The sequence below is a fragment of the Otolemur garnettii genome, unplaced genomic scaffold (genome assembly GCF_000181295.1).
Source record: "Otolemur garnettii isolate 467f Iridium unplaced genomic scaffold, OtoGar3 scaffold00001, whole genome shotgun sequence".
In the NCBI taxonomy this organism is placed as follows: domain Eukaryota; kingdom Metazoa; phylum Chordata; class Mammalia; order Primates; family Galagidae; genus Otolemur; species Otolemur garnettii.
Genome location: NW_003852396.1, coordinates 73,067,322 through 73,076,112, shown reverse-complemented (window position 1 = coordinate 73,076,112; position 8,791 = coordinate 73,067,322). Strand labels below are relative to the sequence as shown.

Sequence of the window (8,791 nt, the reverse complement as noted above, 5' to 3'; positions counted from 1 at the left end):
AAAAAAAAAAAGTAGAGAGTATAAATGTCTTAACACAATAATTAAGCAAATGAGGTGAGGGATATATTAACTAGTTCCATGTAAGCATTCCAAATTGTATATGAAATCAGCACATCATACCCCATAAATACATTAATGTATACATGATCTATGTGTTTACAACTTAATAAAAAAAAAAAAGAAAGAAAGAAAGAAAAATCAGGCCTCAGTCACACACTGCTCAGCCTTGTGGCCCCTCCAACCCATTACCCACCGATCCAGGAATCAGCCTGGCTTTCGTGAGTGCCACGTCTGGTTCTCCAGCATTGCCACAATGAAGAATGTGGCTGAACAGCTCACACGAGAGGCTGGGCTCAATCATGTTAAAGTTTCCTAGGCAGCTGCAGACTTGAAACAATTCTGTCTGCAGAATGCTCATCATGATCCTCTGCTGGAACCTGAACATGGAGCAAGTACATGGTTCAAGTACAGATCCCTTCAGACCCCAGAAAGTCTGTTCCTTTTTGTAGTACCATGAATCTTTCCAAGGTTTCCCAAACCACTTCTTGTGAACTAGTGGAATATTCAAGAGAGCTAAATTTTGAAGCCTGTACAAAAGATTATATCTCCCCCCCCCCAAAAAAAAGTTTAGATCCCTGTATCACAGGTGCCATAACACATAAATTTCTACTTTTTAAAATAATTAACATCTACCTCTCTGAATTTTTATGAATTTCTACTTCATAAGAGCAATTGTTTTATATACTAGCAGCAGCAGACAATAAAATAATTAGTATAAAAGAAAATGAAAAACTAGAGAGGCATCATGGCAGGTGCCTATAGTCCCAGCTACTTGGGAAGCTGAAGCAAGAGAATCTCTTGAGCCCAAGAGTTAGAGGTTGCCTTGAGCTAGACTGATGCCACAGCAGTCTAGTTAGGAGAAAGAAGGGAGAAAAGAGAGTGGCGCCTGTGGCTCAGAGTTAGGGTGCCGGCCACATATACCAAGGGTGGCCAGTTCGAACCCAGCCCTGGCCAAACTGCAACAAAAAATAGCCAGGCGTTGTGGCAGGTGCCTGTAGTCCCAGCTACTCAGGAGGCTGAGGCAAGAGAATCTCCTAAGCCCAAGAGCTGGAAGTTGCTGTGAGCCGTGATGCCACAGCACTCTACTGAGGACGATAGAGTGAGACTGTCTCTTAAAAAAAAAAAAAAAAAAGGATAAAGAAAAAAAAAGGGAAGAAAGAGAGAAAGGAAAGGAGGAAGGTTTGATATGTGTTTGCCTTTTATTTCTAATTGTTTACCATTTTGCTTATTCATTTCTCTTTTTATTTGTTATTTCCTCTGCAAAGCATCGTCCTATGACATTAGAGGGGAGGAAACCCAACCCTGGGAAGAAGTTTTATCTTTCCCTTTTTTTTTATAGTCAAGAAAACTGCAGCTCAGAGAGGGCAAGTAACCTACCGAGAGTCATGTAGCTAATTAGAGAAAACATTAAGATCTCAACAAACACGTTTTACTCCACTTCTTTGAAGTTTTTTCCATAACAAGAATGTTGCTAGCATTCTCCATAAATAGCCCCTGAAGTTTGCTAACATACAGAGTGTGAGTCCTCAACACCACAGACTATTGTGCAATTTTGTAAAATTTCACCATGGTCTGTTTATATTGCAACAATGTACCTAAAGAAAGTGTTTTCCTAATTGCTCTTCTAATTCTTACATACCTCTTTCAGGATAAGCTCCTGGCCTAGAGGAACTACCCAAGAATCTGAGAGGTGCTCTTCAGCCTGGGTTCTCTCCTGGGTTCTCACCTCTTCTCTATACCCTTTTCTTTGTGCAGACTTTAGTAGATGATAAAGTCCTACTCTAATACTTGAATCTGTGATCTTATTTCTCCACATCCTTCTCTTTCTAGCCCCGTTACTGTTGTTCTAGGTCAAGTCTGTAATAAGCACCTTTGGGGGAACCCCCAAACACACTCTCCCCTCAGAATATTCCTCCCTTCCCATCCAAGAATGGTTTCCAGATGCACTGCACTAGCTACTTTCATTTGCATTGATTCATTTCATTCTCACAATAACTTTGAGATGATAAAATTGAGATTAAATTGTTTTGTTTTGTTTTGTGTTTTGGCCGAGGCTGGGTTTGAACCCGCCACCTTCAGGCATATGGGGCCAGTGCCCTACTTGAGCCACAGGTGCCGCCCTGAGATTAAATAAGTTGTGGCAGACCACAAACCTCTTACATGCTACAGTCATGACTCTAAGAACTCAGGTCTGGCTGGCTCCAAAAGTCATGTTCTTTGCACTGCTTATCACTGCCTCCAAATGGACAAATGGGCTATTCCACTTGACTCAGGATACAACTATAGCCGAGGTTTTTGTGTAGTTTTCATTTTATTGGCATCAGTATTACTTATGATATTGTTTGTTATCTTTAATCTTTATTTGGGCAATGGCAGGCCTGTCAAACACCAAACAAACCCTTAACAAGTTGACATCATGAATCTGGGGAGAGTCTTCCCACAGTGATACCCAGCCATGCAATATAGTGTTGGAATAAGTTCCATAAGTACTCAGTTAAGTTGGTTAGGATTCTCTGGCAATGAGAGTATTAATTATAAGAAAATTGTAAAGGCCTGAAGAAAAACCTTCCCTTAATTATGGACTACTTCCGGCTCGGCGCCTATAGCTCAACCGGCTAAGGCGCCAGCCACGTACACCTAAGGTGGCGGGTTTGAATCCCCAGCCCGGACCCGCCAAACAACAATGACGGCTGCAACCAAAAATGGCCGGGCGTTGTGGCGGGCGCCTGTGGTCCCAGCTACTTGGGAGGCAGAGGCAGGAGACTCGCTTGAGCCCAGGAGTTGGAGGTTGCTGTGAGCTGTGATGCCATGGTACTCTACCCAGGGGGACAGCTTGAGGCTCTGTCTCAAAAAAAAACAAACAAACAATTATGGACTACTTCCAATACATCTGAATGGAGTTGGAAATGTACATGCAATATCCTGATAGGAGCTCATCCCAGTATGTTCAAAGTGGTTTAGGCCAGTTCATCCAGAAACACTCCCTGAATATAACTAAAAATCCAAAATGTAAATGGTGTGGGTTTTTTGTTTGTTTGTTTGTTTTTTGTAGAGATAGAGTCTCACTTTATTGCCCTCGGTAGAGGGCCATGGCGTCACACAGCTCACAGCAACCTCCAACTCCTGGGCTTTAGGTGATTCTCCTGCCTCAGGCTCCAGAGTAGCTGGGACTCCAGGCACCTGTCACAATGCCCAGCTATTTTTTTGTTGCCATTTGGATGGGGCCGGGTTTGAACCCGCCACCCTTGGTATATGGGGCTGGCTCCCTAACCATAGAGCCACAGGCACCGCCCAATGATGCCTTGTTTTTCTTCAAATCTTTGACTATGGGCTGCCATAGGTGTCCAACCTGCAGCCCACAGGCAGCCTACAGATTATTTGGGGATTATTTTGCTTATCTGTGGTGTCAGATATCACAAAAAGTATGCACAGACCTTTTCTTTTACTCATCAGCTTTCACTAGTGTTTGTGTATTTAGTGGCCCAAGACAATTCTTCCTCCAATATTCAGCAGAAAAGGTAAAAAAGGTTGGACACCCCTGCAAGTCTAGTCTATTTAAATAATGCCACATTAATTTTTTTGAGAGAAGGAAATATTTTATATATTTCATTTACAAAGTCAACGTATTTATTCTGAGTGCCAATAGCAGGTACTATTGATTCAAAAGGGAGTAAGCACTATCTCTTCTATTAAGCAGCTTTAGTTTTTAATTCATAAGGTATTTCTGCAAGTCCATAATAGTCATAATAAATGCTTCTTTCTGTCGGTATATTACACTTCATTTGAACTTCACCATAATTATGGGCAGGCAGGGTACGTTGCATAATCTTCATATTACAAATGAGAAGCCTGAGCAAGAGGCAAGTTTCCTCCAAATCCCATAACTTATAAATAATAGATTTGAGATTCAAGACCACTTAATCTGAAGGTCCCTTCTATGGAGCTGAGTGCTCTGCAATCATATTTCAGATATATTTCTTTCTTTTTTTTTTTTTAAGACAGAGTCTCAAGCTGTTGCCCTGGGTAGAGTGCCATGGCAACATCATAGCTCACAGCAACCTCCAACTCTTGAGCTCAAGCAGTCCCCTTGCCTCAGTGTTCTGTATTTTTAGTAGAGATGGGGTCTTGCTTTTGCTCAGGCTGGTCTCAAACTCCTGAGCTCAAGGGATCCTCCCACCTTAGCCTTCCAGAGTGCCTGGCCTCTTTTTTTGTTGTTTTGTTTAGGATTCATTGAGGTTACAAAGAATTAGGTTACACTGATTGCATTTGTTAAATAAAGTTCCTCTTATACTTGTGTCCTGTCCCCAAGAGCGGTGTAACATACACAGTGACCCCATCCCCCTTCCTCCACCCCTCTCCCTGCTACCTCATTCCCCTACCCCACCCCGTGTATTAGCTCTTCTACTGCCTTCATATTAGAATTGAGCACATTGAATTCTTGCTTCTCTATTCTTGTGATGCTTTACTAGGAAGAATGTGTTCCACCTCCATCCAGGTCAATCAGACATGATATTTCTTGAAGATGCTCAGTATTCTGCTCATGGCACTTCAGAGTAAGAGTTAGCAAACTGTGACCTGTGGGCCAAATCTGCTGCCACTTGTTTTTTCTTTTCTTTTCTTTTTTTTTTTTTTGTGACAGAGTCTCACTATGTTGCCCTTGGTAGAGTGCTATGGCGTCACAGCTCACAGCAACCTCCAACTCTTGGGCTTAAGCAATTCTCTTGCCCAGCCTCCCAAGTAGCTGGGACTACAGTCGCCTGCCACAGCACCTGGCTATGTTTTGTTGCAGTGGTCATTGCTTTTTAGCAGGCCCAGGCCAGGTTTGAACCTGCCTGCCTTGGTATATGTGGCTGGCACCCTACCCACTGTGCTAGGAGCACTGAGTCACCTGTTTTTTCGATTAAAAATTTTATTGGGGCTGAGAATGGTGGCTCACATCTGTAACCCTAGCACTCTGGGAGGCCAAAATGGGTGGATCTCTGGAGCTCAGGAATTCAAGACCAGCCTGAGCAAGAGTGACACTCTGTCTCTACTAAAAATAGATAAATCAGCTGGGCATTGTGGCAAGCGCCTATAGTCCCAGCTACTGGGGAAGCTGAGGCAAGAGGATCAAGAGTTTGAGGTTGCTGTGAGCTATGATACCATGGACTCTACCCAGGGCAACAGAGTAAGAGTCTATCTCAGGAAAAAAATACATTTTTACTGGGATACAGCCACACTCATTCCTTTGCTTATTATCTATGGTTGTTTTCATACTACAACAGCAAAGTCGAGTAGCTGTGATAGAAAACGTATGGCCCACAAAGTTCAAAATATTACTTCTAGCCTTTTATGAAAGAGTTTGCTAAAAATAAATAAATAAATAATAAAGAAAAAGTTAGCGGATGGTTCACAGTATAAACTTAACTTGCCTTCCCCCTTGATTGCCATCTTTGGCTCGGGTTATGGGTCAGTCTGAGATCGGGATCAGAGTTCAATCTAGGGCCATCAGAGATTACAGTTCCATAAATTCTACCTTGCCTAGGGCTTTTCTCCATCTGCTTGACCTCAAAGATTGCCATTTGTCTCCACCTCTTCCGGTACAACCTAGAGGGGGCCCCCAGAAGAGCATATGACTTCATATCCAAAGAAGGAAAGAATGTGCATAAAAAGAACTTGATTTGCTGGAAAACTGCCCTCCTTGACCCGATCCTATAGCCACAACACATTCCATTAGCTGTATGTAACATCTAACTCAAGAGGAGGCTGTCCAAGAACCCAGTTGGTCTAAAAATTGAAAGGACTTTTTTAGGAACAATCCTGTGCTTTTCCCAACTGTGCCTAAATTTAAAACAAGTTCTTTTTGCTTTGTACTCCCAATGAGGCCCAAGCAACCCTCATGATTTGCCTGTTGGAATGGCCAGGGCTCTCATTTACACTGCCCATATTTTTCTGCCCCGTGTGCCTATTTAGACGCCCTCCCAGCAGTTTAACTCCATCGGTAAGAGCCCCTGCACTTGGCACCCTCAGCACCCATTAATGACCAGTTCTTATTATAGACGTTAGGCAAGCCTGGTTTAGTTTAGGGGAGGAGATGAAAGTCATTTAATCCAGGCCTCACATCAGACTTTTGGCATCATCTACTAAAGAAATTATAACTAGGGTGGGGCCTGTGGCTCAAGGAGTCAGGCACCGGCCCCATATCCCAGAGGTGGCAGGTTCAAACCTGGCCCCGGCCAAAAAAAAAAAAGAAATTATAACTAAAGTCACCATGTTATACTGATAGACTTAACCTCAGTGCTGGACCATGTCACTTAGCATCCACTTTAGACTCAGTAAATATTGCCATAGAATTTCAGTAATGATTGATAAATAACATTTGCGTCAGTCTACTCATGCTGCTGAAACAAAATATCAGTACCTTAGACCGGGTAATTTATAAACAACAGAATTGATTGTTCACAGTTCAGGAGACTGGAAAGTCTGAGAACAAGGGATCTGCGCCAGCAGATTTGGTGCCTGCTAAGGACTCTCTCCTTCAGAGATACCATTTTCTTGTGGTATCCTCTCATATTAGAAGGGGAAAGCAGTTACCCCAGCCTCTGTAAGGGCACTAATCCCATTCACAAGTGCAGAGTCCTCATGACTTCATCTTTTCCCCAAAGGCCCCACCCCTTAATATAACCTTGGGTAATAGGTTCCAACATATGAATCCAGGGGGGCACCAACATACAAACCATAGCAACATTATAAAATTATATATATGGGCTCGGCGCCTGTGGCTCAAGCGGCTAAGGCGCCAGCCACATACACCTAAGGTGGTGGGTTCGAATCCCCAGCCTGGACCCGCCAAACAACGATGGCTGCAACCAAAAAATAGCCAGGCGTTGTGGCGGGCGCTTGTAGTCCCCGCTACTTGGGAGGCGGAGGCAGGAGACTCGCTGGAGCCCAGGAGTTGGAGGTTGCTGTGAGCGTGATGCCATGGCACTCTACCCAGGGGGATAGCTTGAGGCTCTGTCTCAAAAAAAAAAAAAAATTATATATATGTGTATAAACACATTTTTTTTTTCAGCAACAGAGTCTCACTCTGTCACCATGGGAAGAGTGCTGTGGCATCATAGCTCACAGCTTCTGACCTCAAACTCTTGGACTTGAGCAATCCTCTGGTCTCAGCCTCCCGAGTAGCTGGGACTATAGGTGCCCACCACAATGCCCAGCTAGTTTTTTAGGAGAGAGTCTTGCTGTTGCTCAGGCTGGTCTTAAATTCCTAAGCTCAAGCAATCCACCCACCTCAGCCTCCCAGAGTGCTAGGGTTACAGGTGTGAGCCACAGTACCCAGACAGATAAGATTATATTTTTTCAATTTTTAATTTTTTACAGACAGGATCTTGCTCTGTCAACTGGGCTGGAGTGCAGTGGCATAATAATAACTCACTGCAGCCTACGTTCACACAATTCTCCTGCCTCAGTCTCCTGAGTAGCTGAGACTACAGGCATGAGCCACGATACCTAGACAAAATTACACTTTAGTTTTTGTACTAAAAACGTTAATTTGTTAAATGTTTTAAATACACCACAACTTGTATACTATTACTTTAAAACACACTCATATTTTTATTTGCCAAGAGCTACAAAAAACAGAGGCCTGAACGTCTTTTGACTTTCAGAACGCCTAATGCTAATTCAAGAAAGTGTGCTCTGATCTTTCCTAACAACATCTCCGAGTTTGGCTATAATTGGGTCCGTTTTACTTTCCTCTACCATGTCCCACATTATTCGTACACCTCACAACCACATAGGCCAATGAGGAAGATCTGCCATTTGGGGGGGGTCATCCCCTTTCCTGCTTTTCTTCTCAGAAAAGGGGAGAAAGAGTAGCCCCGGAGGAAGACTTAGTTTATAATTTCAGACTTGAGACAGCCCCAGAACCAAAATGCAAAGTCCATTGCACACAGCTGTAACTCAGCAGTACACAGACTGAAATATCATCCAAGAGGGAGCAGCCAGCAGAATTCCTGCCAATCACCCATTTACCTTGACCCAGTGCTACCTACAAAGCTGGTACTAATATACATATGATGCTAACATATATGTTTCTTATATACACATATATACACACACGCATACATTCACATATACAGGGACACCCAAATATATTTTTATATATACACATACATAAGTATGGAATGAACTGAATTAATGCTGATTTCTAAAATGTACTTTCTACCCTGAACCCCATAAATGCATCAGTGTATGAAGTTCTGATTTAATAAAAAATAATTTAAAAATAAATAAATACATAAATAAAATGTGCTTTCTTTTTTTATTTTGGAGACAGAGTCTCACTCTGTCACCCTAGGTAGAGTGCCATGGCACTGTTGCTCACAGCAATCTCAAACCTTTGGCTCAGTGATCCTCTTGCCTCAGCTTCCCAAGTAGCTGGGGACTACAGGGGCCCACCACAATGCTCGGTTAATTTTTTTTTCTATATTTTTAGTAGAGATGAGGTCACACTCTTGCTCAAGCTGGTCTTAAACTCCTAAGCACAAGCAATTCTACCCACCTCAGCCTCCCAGAGTTCTAGCCTGAGCCACTGTGCCCAGTCATGAAGGATTTCTTTTTTTTTAGACAAAGTCTCACTATGTCACCCTTAGTAGAGTGCTGTGGCGTCACAGCTCACAGCAACCTCCAACTCTTGGGCTTAAGCAATTCTCTTGCCTCAGCATCCCAAGTAGCTGGGACTACAGGCGCC

General features: G+C 43.0%; 1 pseudogene; it reads left to right on the top strand.

Annotated features, from left to right (window-relative positions):
* The window catches only part of LOC111723414, a 986-nt pseudogene extending 477 nt beyond the window's left edge, over positions 1 to 509 (top strand).
* Positions 510 to 8,791: the final 8,282 nt, after the last annotated feature.